The 16,813-nt window shown below is 44.7% G+C and overlaps 1 long non-coding RNA gene across 1 annotated transcript; it reads left to right on the top strand.

The window, feature by feature from the left end:
- The first annotated feature begins 4,514 nt into the window (after positions 1-4,514).
- On the top strand, positions 4,515-10,564 carry LOC133914271 (uncharacterized). The gene is made up of 3 exons (XR_009909221.1): positions 4,515-4,993; positions 7,069-7,115; positions 10,177-10,564. It is a non-coding gene; the product is annotated as an uncharacterized LOC133914271 (long non-coding RNA).
- The last annotated feature ends 6,249 nt before the right edge of the window (positions 10,565-16,813 follow it).

Genomic DNA, 16,813 nt, shown 5'->3' with positions numbered 1-16,813 from the left:
CTACCCACCCCTCCGTCGGAATCCAACCCTCCACCTTCCGAATCGAGCTTCCCACGAGCAGATCGAACAGAATAGCACTCCAGTTCTCGGGAAGAAAAACGAGAATGGAAAAAATTGCCCCACAGTCCAAATTGTAAGGTTTGACAGAGCTAATCCAAGCTGCAAAATACGTGGCATTAGCAAGGAGATAAGCATGCTTAAAGTGTAATTGTCCGCCCCTGCTGTTTTGTGAGGTCGGCAAGTTTTTTCAGGAATAGCACTCTATTTCCATCGTGCAGCACAATCAGACTCTTTTTTAAAATAAAAAAAGTACGTGAAAAGCGGGGAGAGAGAGGGAATAGAAGGGTTGAGAAGCGAGACTAGTAAAAAAGCGTTACGGCAACGCGTCCTACATGGCGGGCCCATGCTGCTACCTCCCATGGTTCCATCCCATCCCCTTTCTGGAAAAGCATCCTTGTTTGGGACAAAAGCCTCCCATCACCTCACCTCCCATCCTCCCCTCCTCTTTTCACACCCCTGATGCAACCGCACCGCCACCTCTATATCCTTCCCTCTATCTCCAGCTCCCGCTGCTCAACCCAACACCGCCGCGAACGCTAGCTTAGCTTAGCCGTCCAGATGTTTCTCACCGACAAGTACAACTTGCTCCTCCCCCTCCACCCCAAGGCCCACCGCCACCAGCGGCCAGGCAAGGCGCCGGACGGGGCGGGGGGCACCACCCGCTTCGACCGGCTCCACCACCCACCCTCCTCGCCGCTTCATGCTGCACCTCCTTCGTCGCGATCATCGATCGGGCACGCACATGCGGCGCTCTCTGACCGCGATGATCGCACAGCGGCGTCCCCTCTGCCTCCGCTTCCTTCCCTCCCATTCGACCAGCCCTGCGGCCACCTCTCCAGACTATGCGCATCCTTGTCACCGTGAACACTGTCTCCTCTCTCGTCGCATTAGCCACGACCGTCGTGTTAGGTGGGGGCACCCTCGTGGCCACCTTCCCCTGGTCTCCAGTGGCAACTTTCCATGTGCAGAAGCCTTCAATGCCATCTTCTTCCAACTCTCCAACCATGCTACCAAAACCAGCGAAGTGGACACCATCGACGAGGCTGTCCAAAAGCTCTCTTCGGTCCTCGAGGACGAAGGCGGCATTTATGAGGCGGCGCTACTTGCCACAGCGCAGGAGGTGGAGCAGCGGACGGAGGAGCTGATGGCATGGCTAGACCGCCTGTCTGACTCCGTCAATGGCGTGTTTTGCGAGGCATTGTGCCTCCGCAACACCGAGCTGGGTAGCTGCATTATGGGACCCACCAAAAAGACATGGAGTAAATAGATATCACTTTGTAAGCATGTCTATAGATATGAGGAGCGGAGCGGCTCCACAATCATGTCGGCACCTGTTGTCATGTGAGACGTGGCCAGGTGGGGTGGTGACGGACCACCGCCATCACCACCTCAACTGTGTTTTTTAAAGTAGTGAAGATAAAGATTTAAATTTTTTCTTGCAATTGTTTGTGTATATATATATATATTTGTTTGAAAATGTTTGAATATGTGTGTGTGTGTGTGTGCTGTTTATAAAGTATACTAAATAATATACATGTTGTGCATATATATGAATACATGTATGTATAGGTATACATAGGAAATATAAGAAATTGGAAAGAAAGAGAAAAAGAAAAGGAGAAAACCTTACATCGGCCAACAACTCACCTCAGCCCTCTCTCTCTCTCCTCCTCTCTCCCTTCTTTCCAGCTTGACCCAAGCTCCTTTTTCCATCCCCTCTCTAATTTATTCTGGGCCAAGACGTCGTTTCTGACCCATCTTTGCATGCAAATGTCAACCCACCATGGCTTTCCCACCTCCTCATTTATCCTCGCCCCCTCTCTATTGTCATCCGACACAAAGCTGACAACGGAAGGACCACATCGATCTGATACAAAGTTGATACCGAAGCCAGTTTAAACCAGGAAATCGCATTAGAAGAGAGTCACCACCGTCTAAACCCTAAATGCAAGTGCCTAAGACACCCTGAGCCCCAGACCAATAAATTGAGACCATATGTGCTCTCTTTTTTCGCACAGACGCTTTCTTCCAACTTACCGAAGTGAATCCGCTGTCAGAGAGCCTTCTACACCGAGCTCCAATGACTAAGCCCATTGCTCACCATCGCCAGGTTGCAAGGACCTTCACCAATGAGAACACATTGCCTAGGTGAGATCGCCATGCTTTCCTTTCTTTGTTCTGCCACTCGTCGTCGTTTTTTCTAGCTTCTAGTGCACTACCGGCCAAATTTTGGTGATGCGCCTTGTAGCAGAGCCGCTGCTATCGGTGGATGAACACCGTGAGCAGGGATCCTAAGGGATTCCCTTCGAGATTCTGCCGGGGGCTGATCCTGGAGCTACCTCGTATGTGGAGTTTAATGCACGTGGGACTTAGGCAGGATGGATCATCGTCAGCTGGTAGAAATAAATGCACCAAGGATTTAGACAGGTTCAGGCCGCACGGATGCGTAATACCCTACTCATGTATGTCTAGTATGTTATCAATGCTCTTCGGATGTCTGTCTTTCTCTAGATCTCTTTCGATCTCCGGATCCTCTTTTCTATATCGAGCTCCTCTTTTCTATCTCGAGCTCCTCTCTTCTATATCGAGCTCCTCTTTTCTATCTCGAGCTCCTCTCTCCGTTACAAGGTGCTCCATGCCCCCATTTTATCTACCGGGGGGAGGCCCTTTAGGAAGTGCCCAGAACGAGGGCACAAGTTCCCGTAAATAATAAATGTAAAGTGAACATCATTGGTCTACAGTTGACGTTACAAAGGTTTGAAAAAATATCTCTCGGACGGTTCCATTGGTCTTCGCGTTCCAGTTTTATCAGGCGCAGGGGCGCCCACCGGCCAGCCTCTGAGTACCCTCTCATGCCCGTTTGGGCAGAGTAGGTCTGCCGCGGTCTGATGTGACAGGGTGATAAGCCTCGTGCCCATCAAAGATATCTTCAAACCGCCTGTCTTCATGGACCCCATGAGGGGACATGCGATGGGATCCGCCGTATTAATTGAGCCCACGCCTTCCTGCCTGGCAGCGGCAAGGACTGGCGTATTCAGTATGGTAGGCGTGGGGGGAGTGGTTGGATGTGACCGTCCACGCTCCCCATTAAATACGGCATCAGGCCTCCCATCGACTGACATCATCATGAGCCCCTGCGAGGTCCACCGGCATGGAGCTTGCCGGGTGCTCGGGGCTCTTTGGGTGCTCGGGGACCAACTGTTCTTGACCCCGAGGGCCCACTCCCGGACCTTGCTTCCCTCGGGTCCTCAGAGCTCTCTGGGTACTCGGGGACCAACTGTTCTTGGCCCCGAGCGCCCACTCCTGGACCTTGCTTCCTTCGGGTCCTCCGGGCTCTCCGGGTACTCGGGGACCAACTGTTCTTGGCCCCGAGCAACCACTCCAGGACCTGGCTTCCCTTGGGTCCTTAGGGCTCTCTAGATACTCGGGGACCAACTGTTCTTATCCCCGAGCACCCACTCCCGGATCTTGCTTTCCTCAGGCCCTCGGGGAGATAGTCCCCAAGAGGAGGTGCCACGTGGCATTACGCTGTCCAGGTCTCGGGACTCGGGAACCCTTGGATCCCATATTACCAACAGTTGCCATCGTGCCAGACACTGGAGCTGAGAACAACTGGTCATAGCCATCGAATCCTTAGTGTGTGGTTGAGATTAGATAGCCACATACCCCTTCGGCTGATTAAACCTGAGGCGTCTGATGATAGATCGATGGTACCGATTTAATGAATCCTGCCGCGTTAGCTAGTCTACATCAGCATGTCTGGTCGTCATCTCTGCTTGCGTGTCATGACATCTCATCCAGTTGTGCCTATGTGGCAATCCTAGTCAGTGCTAACGTGCTAAACATAGTCAGCATTTTACCTTATTACTGCTGGTTATTTTCAAACTGGCGGTGAAAAGTAAGTATGTATGACTTATTCTGTAGTAAGTCAACCCTAAAAACTAGCTGTTAGGGAAATCTTTCCGAAATTTCTAGTCATCGTATCATACGGTGACCTCATCACATCATGCAGTGACCCCTTTTTCAATAGCATAAAATTCTATTGTTGAAACTTGTATACATAATTCTAAAACCTTGCATAGTAACAAACTATGCTAATTTTATAGACTCAATGACAGAGTTACTGATCTTTCAGTTTCACTCAGCTTATTTTCGCTGTGTATACTGTGCACACATATATACGAAACCTCCACGCGGGCAACATCACTCCCTAATGGTACTCGTCTTCGATTGTTTGACATGGTGACCCAACCAACCTAACGAGTTTGGATTTGGAAAAAAAGAAGCCTTTTTCGTTTTCATTTTGCGAGGACCTGAGCTCAATTTCCTATTTATTATACGTGCAACAGAAACACAAGCACATATTTATATGCTCTGCTGGTTCACGTCAGCAAAAACGGAGTAAATTGGAAAAACTGGACCTTAATTTCAATAGTCCCAGCTTTTATTGGAGGTAAAATAGCAGGAAATAGTGCATGAACTCTTGTGGGCGGCACCAAAACTGAAGAAATAGTAGAGAGCAAAAGTGAAAAATAACAACTCAGAGAATGGAAACCAAAAAGAAATTGATCTCACGAGCATCTTCCAAATGTACGAACCATAGAAAAAACGCCGTACAAGGGAGCTCTTTGGCCGGTCTTATCCGATGGATGACACCGATATGTATCTCGCTAGTGAGCTCGCTAGCTAGTGACCAGGACCCCTGGGGCTCGGTCCTGAGGGGAGCTGCTCCGTCCACGCCATGGCCCTCGTTGTCGACCACGCCCTGTTGCGCAAGGTCGTGTAAGCCGTCGCCGCCTCTTGGCTCTCGACCGGGCCGTGTGGCAATTTCCTCGCAGCATCGACGGCGGCGACGAGGGCACCGCAAAGGAGGACAGCGGTGAGAAAGAGGATGGCCGCGGAAGATGTGGACTTCATAGGTGAGACGCTGATGGTGAGATACTACATGCACAACTTCTACGATGTTGTGTGCTGGTTACAGGCCAGTGTTTCGGTTAGCCGTGTGTCGGCATATATAAGCCCCAAACACTAGAGAGTAGAGAGTCCGTTTGTTTGTAGAGTGGTTTAATACAGCACTGTTTTGTCCGTACACAACGGCTCTTTGGTCCGTGAGATTGCCTTAATCGATGCGAGAAAACAAGAATTGACTAATTAAACTATATAACCCCCCATTTGATGCGTGGACATCGGCTTAGAACATGGCACATGGTAACATGCCATCAAGTTATGTCACTTACAGCAAACGAAGTTTAACTTCAAAATTGTCATGTCGGTCAATCAATCGGATTCTAACTTTAAAACTGTCATTTCAATCAAACCAAATCTAACCTCAAAGTTGCGAGAGTAAACGAGAAGTACTCCTATATTAACTTAGTCTACTCAATGCATTATATCATATTGCTAGTTCTTAGATGGCCACGCTAGAGTAAAAGCAATAAATGGATAGCAGAAAGTATCCTCCAACGTATAGTATAATTGTTGGGGGAAGGTCCAGGCTTAGAATGGAGCCTATGTTGGCAAGCCTAAGAAACCTTTGAACTCCTGGTGCCATAAGAATGGCTCTAATGGCTAGGACGAGCGAAGTCTTCGTTGGGTCTTCGGACCTCGGTGAAAGGGCTTAGCTAAATGTCGCGAGTGAGTCATTCCAAGGGACACTGAAGGTGTTAATAAGCTCCTTCGGGAGTCCAAGCGAAGGGTGATCCAAGTCTGACATGAAGACGGAGAAAAAGGTGAAGGCATGGTCGAAGGAGAACTGTTGCTAGCGACTAAAGACCATGAAAGGTAAGATTGTAAACAATATGGATGTACTAAAGATAGTACCGTATTACCTGCGAATATATCGAGAATGTGGCAGTTTGAGGGGTAATTTTGTAAATTGTACTAGGGAGCAGTTAGTTACGACCTATAAATATGGCGTGAATGTAATTGACAGAAAAAAAAGATATGAATAGTATTGAAAGCTTATCTACTTTGTGTACATTTTCCTCTAGCCTTCATACAGAGAGGGTCTTTTGCATAAGAAGACATTTTGCAATAGGGAAACCTTTCGTGCAGGGAAGCAATATGCAGCAGATAAGTATATGTTACAGCTACTTCTCTCTACAAAAAATTTGCACGCGACCTTGACGCTTCTTCGTACCAAAGTAGGTGCTTTTCATGAACACATATCGCATCATCGCTCAAAGCATTTATTTTTTGCACGCATGCATTGCAATTATGCGTTGACGAATTTATCTTAGCGTGTGCATCGTTCCTATGTGTCGAAGTATTTATTCATCGCTCACCTGTGCATTATATGTGCATCAGACCAACTAGTCTTCGCATGAATGTCAAATTATTTTCCTCACATACTTGCGTTACATATGTACTGTACTTGTTTTTTTACCATTCACAAGTATATGCATGTTTTTATGCTCTGCTTGAGGGAGTATTGTTCCTCCCATGCAGGTTTTTTACCCTTCACATAAGATAATTCACTATTACATGCATGGAAGTATTTGCTCTTCATGAGTCCATGTCATCCAAGTGCATAAGCATTTACTTTTTGTATTCGCACATTACATTATTGAGCAAAAGCATTTACCGTTCATACGCGTGTGTCAAATCTGCGTGTATCGAAGTGCATGGTTTTCACGCGTGCGTTAAATCCACGCATCGAGGTATTTATCTCTACATGTGTGCATAGCGTTTATATGTAAAAAATATTCATCGGTATGAATATACCAAAGTATTTGTTCTTCACGCGTCTGCATTACATATGCATCAAACTATTTACCCTTCGCTCATATGTCGAAGTGTTTATTTTTCGTGCATTCACATTACATTTGCACCGAAGCATATATTCTTCATATGAATGCCGAAGCATTACCTTCTGTGTATTTATTACATAATGCATCGACACATTTGTTCTTTTCATATGCAAGTTCTTACCCTTCGCTTTAGAGAATATTTATTCTCCACATGAAAGTTTTAGCCTTCTCATGAAAAGCTCTTATTGCTCATATGCAGGTTGTCTTAATCTTCCTAGGATGGGACTTATCCCTCATTTACCGAAGGTTTTATCCTTTGCCACCGTATATATTGTTATGTTAAAGCATTTACTATTCGATTGCACCTTGCGTGCATCTATTTAACACATGTAAAGAAGACAGGGGCTAAGTATGGTTGCCCCCGCACCAAAGGTAGATCATACCTTCGGATTACAAAAGATGGATGCTAAGAGTGGCTGCCCTCCCACCGAAGGCAATTCACGCCTTCGGATTACAAAAAGACAGGGGCTAAGAGTAGCTGCCCCTGCACCAAAGGTAGTTCACACTTTTGGATTACAAAAGACGAGGGCTAAGAGTGTCTGCCCTTGTTCTGAAGATCAATCAATTTTTTAGATCATAAACAAGTCAGGAGCTAAGAGTGCCAGTCCTGCACCAAAGTCAAAATAGACATTCGGAAAGGAAAAATTTGAAGTATTGCTCAACCAAACATAGTCAATAAACCTTCACAGGAAAAATTCGAGGTCTTGCTTGTCCTTAACAGAGGCAAGGCACCCCTGTAGAAAGAAAAGTCAAAGTGTCAAGTACTAATATGGAAGTTCTACTTTCTGCACTACAAGCATTATGTCTATGCATTGAAGAATTTATTCTTCATATGCATACACCGAAGTATACATCGGTTATTACTTGTTTTTTTTTTCCAAAAAAGATGCAAAGAACATCTTGTCTTGAAGGATAGGAAGCCAAAGTGCCATTGGTTCTTGAGCAAAGGCAGTGCACCAATCGACTTAAAGAGCGGGCTATGGCCCGCAAGATGAAAAATTAAGGTGTTGTTTGGCTTGACGTTAAGGTAATGCATCACTCGAATCTCAGACTGTAAGCCTTATGGAAACATGGCCCTTCGAGCTCCCATCTGTCAACACTCACTTGGCCTTCAGCCAACACTCACTTGGCCTTCAAATTAACAAACATGAGAAAAAACACCGTAAATCTGTCAAATCAACGCTTGACTAATGCTTCACACACATTGCTGCCGAAGGTCTCTACGGTTGAAAAGACAGGTGGTGGGTGAGGGGGACGGTGTTTTTTAACTAATGCTTCATACATGTTGCTGCTGAAGGTCCCTACGGCTGAAAAGTTGGGAGCATTTTCATTTAATGCTTTGTGAGTGCTCTATCAGGTCTAGCGGGAACCCGCATAGCTGCCCGAAGATATACTAGGCATTTTTAATCAATGCTTCGCGTGTGTTGCTTGCCAAAGCTATACAAAAGATGTAATGAAGTATAACACAAATTTACTCAACAAAGTCTCTACGCTTTTGACTATGACTAAGTTCGAAAGCAATGGCCTGACTAGTGGAAAAGGGCTCTGTCGGGTCTAGCGGAGACCCGACATAGCTGTCTGAAGATATACTGGGTGAAGGCACAGGCAGAATGCATTAACCTTTGCGAAAGGCTACTTCTTGAAATGGTTGATTTGGCCACCAAAAACAAAAGTGCAAGGGAGAATGATATTCTTCGTCAATCGGCTCAGGCTTCAGCTCAACGAGTCTTAGTGGAGGGTCAAAGTTTACCTGCTCTATCCTACGAATTTCTCGCTTGACTCTTCGGATCTCTAAGCCCGAAGGCCAAAATGAATCCCAATTTTTTTTTCTTAGCGTCTCTAGCATCATAGGCCATAGTCTTCACTAGCCAATACTTATCAAATCCTATATTAGGATGGTGGCGATGGAATGAATCCGAGCAAGTCCATGACATGAGAAAGTTATCTCGCATCATAGTTATGGGGACATCATCTTCAACTATATGCGCAAAGTCTGAAGGGAGGACCTGTGCAGGAAGCGAAGATTGTCATAATATTTAACAAGAATTTAAGCAAAAAGGTGTTACAAATCCTTTGATTAACATCGAATGCCTCAATCTCAAAATAGTGACAATACATCGCTCCTCATTCACACCTGCTTTGGACCTTCGATCGCATTCGATGCTTTGTCAACATTTTGCGACAGGGTAGGCGGTGAAGTAGGGTGGGATGGAAGGTCATGCAGTGGCTGAAGCATCCTTAGGCTTGGCAGAAGCATACAACAAAAGCAGTTAAAATATATAAAACAATAGTAAAACGATGCTAATGCATAGAGAAGAGAAAATGTACTTACTGGTCGGTGGTTGTTCACCATGTCCTGAAGGGAGAGGTCATGCCCATATTGGCACCAGTTGTTGCTGGTGGAAGCTTTGGTGGCAGCCTTCGACGCGTTCAACACTGCCCCAATTGACATGTCTAGAGGGTTGCAGAATGAAAGGGTCTGGAGCGCCTTGTGGTGGTCGTAGCCTATCATTTATAAAGATTGTATAAGGCTTTGGCTTGAAATCATGGCACATAAATTGCCATACAAGTGGGCTGCTTGCCGAAGGCCTTCGGATGATTCTATGGTCCACCTGAGAAGGCCGTCAATGTTGCCATTGTTGATTGATATAGTTGAGGGCGAAGCACCCAACTCTTGTAGGGTTTTACCAGTGGCTTCACTATAGTGCCTTTGGCTCCAGAACCTTAGCGCGCTTCTGAACAACATCTAGAGCAAGTTGCCTCGCCTCGTGTAGCGGTTCGCTTAGGCGTTGGTTTTCAATCTTCTCAGCTACAAAGATAGTCTGAAGTTCTTGGTTATCCTTCTTAAGGTCATCAAGCATTACATATGCATTACATATGGTGGAGTGTATGGTGAAAACCAAAGTTTACTTTTTGCATATATGGAGAAATGTCTTGGATCTTATTCACCATACTCTTCGCATGTATGGCAAATTGTATAACAAGCGTCTACATTACATATGCACCGAGCTATTTATTCTTCACATGTATGCCTGAATAAGCACAAGCACATCCCTAACCTTTGTATAAGCATCTGTCACTCATAGATAGCTCTTACGCTTTGCTTGAGAGAGTTTATTTATTCTTCATATGTAAGTTCTTACCTTTTGCATGAAAAGAATTTATTCTTCCATGGTGAAGTATCTAATTGCATGTGAAAGTATTTATTTCTTTCTAAAGCACCTCTTAATATGTGTGCACTGCATTGCATGCCGAAGCATCTCCCTGCAAGCAAGTTTGACATCAATGCATATGTTTATTTCTATAGGTGCATGGCGTTAATGCGCTGAAGCGTCTACTTTACACTTGCATAGAAGACAGGGACTAAGAATGCATGCCCCCACTCCGAAGGTCAGACAAACCTTCGGGTCATGAATATGACGGGACCTAAGAGTGCCAACTCAGCACCAAAGTCAAAATGAATCTTTAGAAAGGAAAAGTTGAGGTGTTTCTCAGGCAATGCACCCTCGCAGGGAAAGCCAAAGAGTCTCTCGCCCTCAAAAAGAGGCAGCGCACCTTCGTAGAAAGGAAAAATCGAAGTGTCAAATATTTGCACTTCACATGCATTATATTGCACCACCACATTGACATGTCTATTCTCTACATGTATTGCGTGTCGAATTATTTAATTATCATAAATACACCAAAGTACTTACTCTTCATGTATACGTGTGCATGCAATACATGAGCGCACTGAAGTGCTTCTTCTTTATGTGGGCCGAAGTATTTATTCATACTTTCGAGTTATATACTCTTCACACATGTGCATGGCATCGCTCCGAAGAATTAACTCTTTGTTATCCAGAAATCTTTCTTCATATACCAGAGAGTATCCTTATGTGCATTGTCTTAGCGTTTTAAAGGGTTAGCATGTCTTTCGTCTCCGAAAAAGATGTGAAGCACCTCTTGTTCTATAGGACATGAAGTCGAAGTGCCGTTGGTCCTTATGTAAAGGTAGCACACCAATTGACTTACAGAGCAGGTCGTGGCCCACAAGATGAAGAATTGAGGTGTCGCTTGGCCTGAGGTAAAGGCAATGCATCACTCGAATCTCTGACGGTAAGTCTTAAGGAAACATGGCCTTTCAAGCCCCATAAAGCTAAAGATTCCATTGTGTATGGTAAATCGCCGACCACCATCGTCGATAATGGCCACGACAAACTTCACCTTTGTCGACATTGGCGTCGATAGAAGGGCTTTGGCTGCAACAACTTCTCCTTCATCAACTTTGACGTCGACATAAGAGCTTCAGCCACAACAACTTTGCCTTCATCGACTTTGATGCCAACAGAAAGGCTCCAGCCATGAAAACTTCTTTGTCATCGACTACGACCATGTTGACCAGAGGGGCTATGGCCACGACAACTTTGCCTTCATCTACATTGATGGCAACATAAGGGCTTCGACTGTGATGACTTCGCCTTCATCGACTTTGACGTGGACAAAAGGTATTCAGCTGCGACGGCTTCACCGTTGTCGACTTTGTCATCGACAAAAAGGGTTTTAGCCAGGACTTCTCCACCTTCTTGACCTCGACATTGATAGAGGGGCTTTATCCATGACAACTTCATTGTCATCGACAATGACCAAGTTGACCAGAGGGGTTATGGCCACAAAAAATTTGCCATCGTTGAATAAGACCATGTAGACCAGGTGGGCTATGGCCATGACACCTTTGCCTTCGTTGACTCCAACTACGTCGACCAGAGGGGCTTCGGTTGTGACAACTTCACCTTTGTTGACTTTAACTATATCGACACAAGGGCTTCATATGTGATTACTTCGTCTTCACCGACTTTGACTATGTCAACCACGTGGCATCCTTCACAACTCACGAACACTGGTCAAGAGGGGCTACGGAGGGCACCTGGGTTAAAATCATGTCCTGGGTTCCAAGAGTTTGGCTAGCACTCATGAGCGCAGACATGAAGACATCATTGACTTCGGTGAGCCTTGGCAGCAACCCTAAACCTCTACTACACCGACTACGTTGAAGCCGCGCCTTGGGATATTCAGGAAGAAGTACTTTCAACTTTGCCAAGCACCAAAGTCCTCAGCCTTCACTGATGACCCCTTCGTCGAGAAGGATGAAACATAGTTATAAGAGTATCTAGCTCTAGCAATCATGTAAAGAAAGACCTGAACGATGTACGTGCTCTTTTCTCCATGCCCTTTTTCCCACACGATTTTTGGGATGGAGTTTTTAGTGAGGTGTACATGTCAACCACAAACATGGGCCCTTTCCTAGTTGAAATTGCTCACCCAGATGTCCCGTCAATGCTCACAGCTGAGGGGCTACTGTTGGGGAGAAAGGCCCAGGCTTAGAAGGGAGCCCATGTCAGCAAGTCGAAGGAACCCTTCGGACTCTCGGTGTAGCAAGAACGGTTTTGATGGCTAGGACGGGCAAAGCCTTTATCAGGCCTCCGGAGCTTGGCCAAATGACTTTGCTCAATGTGGGGAGGGAGTCATTCGAAGGGACACCAAAGGTGTTGCCAAGCAGAGACCTTCGGGACTCCAAGTGAAAGGTGACCCAAATCTGACACGAAGACGTAGGAAAGGGCGAAGGCATGGTAGACGGAGGACCATTGCTAGCGATCGAAGACCAGTAAGGGAAAGATTGTAAACAATCTGGATGTAACCATTAGAGAGGTAGTTTTCGTAAATTGTACTAGAAAGTGGTTAGCTACATCCTATAAATAGGACGTGAATGTAATTGATAGAAAAAAAAAAGACATGAATGGCATTAAAAACTTCTATATTTTTTGTACGTTTCCCTCTAGAGCCTTCGGATCACTCCGGGTCCGAAAGCCCTCCACTTTGTTGGCCACACAAGTTCCCAACAATATTGTTGTTTATTAGGTCCATAAAATAATTAATTGTTCCATGGTTTGATCAAATATTTCCGACTATGATACAACCCAGTGCAGTCTATATGGTTTTTTAGTCTTTGATTTTGTGCCAAAGCGATGTCTCATACCTCTTTCTTCTCTAAATATTTAATCTTCTGCCAAGTCAGTAAATACCTTATATATGGCAGATCAATTAATGTGTATGATATCACCCATTAAGAGAAGCCTTAGAACTGTCAGCTAAGTTGAGTTGTAATACTCCTCACTCCAGGAAAAAACTTGATATTTTACAACGACACGATTTTCAAGATGTAGTTTTGACCACTATTATTATTATAATATATGTATAAAATATAATAAATTAATGACATTATGAAGTGCAGTTCTAGACAAATCTATTTATATAATTTTCTTATTTTCAACTGATATATTTTGAAAGATATTAATATTTAAAGATAAAAAGTTTAACCGGAAGTTTGTCCAGAAGTCAATATTTGTACATGGGGGAGTAGTACGGTAACACAGTACGGATGGACGACGTACGTACACATATCAGCTTGTCATTTCGTTCTAATTATACGTCTGAATACTGTCGTAGCGCTAGTACAACTCAGCAAGCACATGCATGCATGTGAACTACGGCACGGAGCTCGAGGGAAGTCCGCGGTTGCGTTCGGACTTTGATCGCAAATTTCGGCGATGAACTTCGACCAGGACATATCACCGCGATAGTTTACTCTCTCCAATGCCTACGGTTTCAGCCCGGCCGGCTCCGAGCACGAGAGTCGCAAATTGCGCACTACTAGGGTTAGTTAATTTTGGTATTGCCTACGTTAGTGTGGAGTATGATGCACGGGGACAGCGGTTATTATGCACGAACAGCTGCCTACATGTATCATGAACATGCGGATGCGCAAAAATTTAATTCAACGAGGTAAAAACTGTACCTGTCCCTGGCCGGTACTCCCTCCGATCCTTAAATATAAGCATATATAGCTTTCTTCTAATAAACCAAATACAAGTTCATCACACAGTGGAGTTCGCACCGTCTTCCTGCCCTCACCACCAGCTTCGTTCCCGTCGGGCCCATCGGCCAATAGGCATATAGTGGAGTTTGCACGTACATATAGATGCTTTGGGTGTCTTCAGTCGGCTAAGCTATGCTGTCATATATCGGTGACATGGTATGCCCATGTGCCGGCGAGTACAGGCTATAGCCTCCGTTTACATCATCTCTAACTGTATTTCTTTTATTTCATTCTATTTTCGATTTCTTTTCTCGTTCTCATTTCTTTTATTTTCTCTCATCCCAACAGCTTTCTTTAGAAAGAATTCATGACGGAAAATGAGAGAGAATTCCGTCCTGAAGGTAATGATCTTATGAATCCTTTTGTTACGGGAACCGTGAAAGAAAATCATTAGAGCGCTGAAGGGAACCAAAAACCCTTCGTGAATAAATTCTGATCCTGACGGGAAACGTTCGAGATGGTCCTAGCTCACCACCGACAGCGCTCTGGCCACTGCCGATGGCTACGAGTGCCTCAAATGGAACCTCAGCGACATTCCGATGCTTTTGCCTCCATTCACTGGCCAAATGGCGCCATCATATGCTGCTAGCGAGCCCCCACCGAGCCGGCCACTACCACTTGATTCAATATTGACCGGGGTCAAGATCCGACCCGGTTCAACTAGGCCCCAGACCCACTATCATGGCTGAGGCTAGGTCAGCTCCGGGTGAAAAACGTTTTTAGGGCCTTTAGATAGTTTGTTTATTCAGTTATTTCCAAAAATTATGAAATAGATTATTTGTTACACTATTAAATCGGCTGAAGGCTTGAAAAATGTGTAGAAAATGAATATAGCTCTAAAAATTGTGAAACCACTTTTGTTACCTTTGTATTATCATGCTCTTCATGTTAAAAATGCTAGGAGACATGAAATATCTACTGAAATTTCTATAGTTAATGAAATGAGTTAAGCTTTAATAATTCATAATTAATTATTGGTAAGTCTAAAATTGGTGAAATCAATTTTGTTATTCCTATTATTTTTGTCCTATTTATTAAAAATACCCACCCTCATGTTTTGTACAATTAAATTTTTGTTTAGGATTAAGCTTTAATTTAAGCTTAATTAATCAAGGGGAAAATTGTAAAAACAATTAACAATAACCCAATTGAAGAAATCTTTGATGCTATAAACTTATGACATGATGCATTGCATCTACACTATTGTCATGCATTGTGGAGTATTTTTTATCATATGTCATCCATAGTCATTGCCATGCATCATTCCTTTATTTAGAAAATGATATTTCGGGGAGTTGCATTATTGAACTCGAAGACAAACTAGTGGAATTTGTAAGTGAACGACATGAAGAACCAGGCAAGAATCTATCATATTTCTCCTATATTTTGGTGAATTGTTGGTCAATTCGCGAGATATTGCTATGAGTCGTATATGCGTATTTTAGTGAGTCAATTGTTGGTCAATTGATGTGCTCTCGGTTATGAGCAAGCTTAATGTTCATTAGACATCACCGAAGAGTCCCGTTTACTTGTGGAATGGTGGTTATAGGTGGGAGAAGTTGAGATGGTTTTGTTATGTTCAGGTTCAGATAATCATATTCATATATTGTATATGGTTATGTTGTTATGGTCATGCTAGCATAGCTTAAGTGTTGGGTTATGTAGGTGCTCACATGTTTATGTTGTTAAATTGCCTTTCACATAATTTAAGTTAACCATGTGGCCTATTCCTTGCTAATTTATCCAAATGCATCATCCTTGGAGTCAAGAATATATATACGCATATGAATAAGTCTTGCGAGCACCTTCATACTCACAGTGCGTTGATGAGTAGTTGCTATTCTACTACTAACCCTGGTTGGTTGCCTTGTGGGCAAATGGTACCGTCGGCTTTAATTTTTAGATATTATTCCGCTTTATGTATAACTACGCTAGATAATACTTGTCACTTGTTTATTTCTATCAACTTGTAATGACTTGAACTTTTGTATAGTTCTGATGTTGTGATGTACATATTAGTAGAGATATGTGTGGGATAATGACTTTCTTGGGAATTATCCAAATACATATATCGAGATTGCCGAAATTTCTTTCATTTCAGCGCTGAGTAATCACATTAGTTGAGGTTTAACATATGCTGTGCCTTTTGGTGGGCGTATGTTAGTGTTGGGCGGGGGGGGGGGGATAAACTAGCTTGAGGATAATGGTTGAAGATCACCATGCAAGTCCCTCCGGAGCCTTGATCTCCAGACCCTCTGTTAAAGCTCGATCTCTGATGTCATCAGATCCCTTCACGGTACCCCTTCGTACCTACGAAGCCTTCCCCTGGCTCCGCCGGCTCGATCTACCGAATCCTCCCAAAAACATGACCTCCCGAAGCCTCGGTCCTCCGAAGCTTCGAGAGGCTTCGGACTCCTAAAGCCCCGGCCCTCCGGGGTCCTGCTTCCCAAAACCTTCACCTCCCAGTTCCATGCCTCCCGAGGCCCTCGCCTCGGGCTACTCGGGCTACCTTCCTGAAGACAGTAGGGTGAGTCAGCAGGTCTTGGGAAAGATCTGCCGGAATGGGAGCACCGGTCACGCTTTGCCTGCAAGGAAGTGACCGGCATTAAAGGCCTAGGCTAATGGATGCCGCTCTGACACCCCGACATGATGGAGGCTATCCTGACACCCCTGACAGTGCGGCGCCACGCCGCAATCGACAACCGACTCCCTCCCTTAAGAGGGCAGGCACCACAATAATTACCATGGTGGATATTTATCTCCCCGATAGGGTAGAAGATAGTTATCCGGGATAAGGCCCAGTAATTTGGTCAGATCTCGGATATTTGTACATTATAATAACTTATACGCCAAGCTACACACGGTCATATAAATAGGAGGCCATGGTCCTTTGGGAAAAGGGAATGGCGGGAGAGAACGGGCAAGATAGCGAGAAAAAAGACACAAAGGTGAAAACACACCAAGTCACGCTGTGATACTCCCCCCAGAGTGATCCATTTTTCTACCATCAATACATCGTGGTGTTCCT

This window comes from Phragmites australis, chromosome 4 (genome assembly GCF_958298935.1).
Source record: "Phragmites australis chromosome 4, lpPhrAust1.1, whole genome shotgun sequence".
In the NCBI taxonomy this organism is placed as follows: Eukaryota; Viridiplantae; Streptophyta; class Magnoliopsida; order Poales; family Poaceae; genus Phragmites; species Phragmites australis.
The sequence above is the reverse complement of the archived record's forward strand: the minus strand, read 5'-3'. Positions and strand labels throughout refer to the sequence as shown.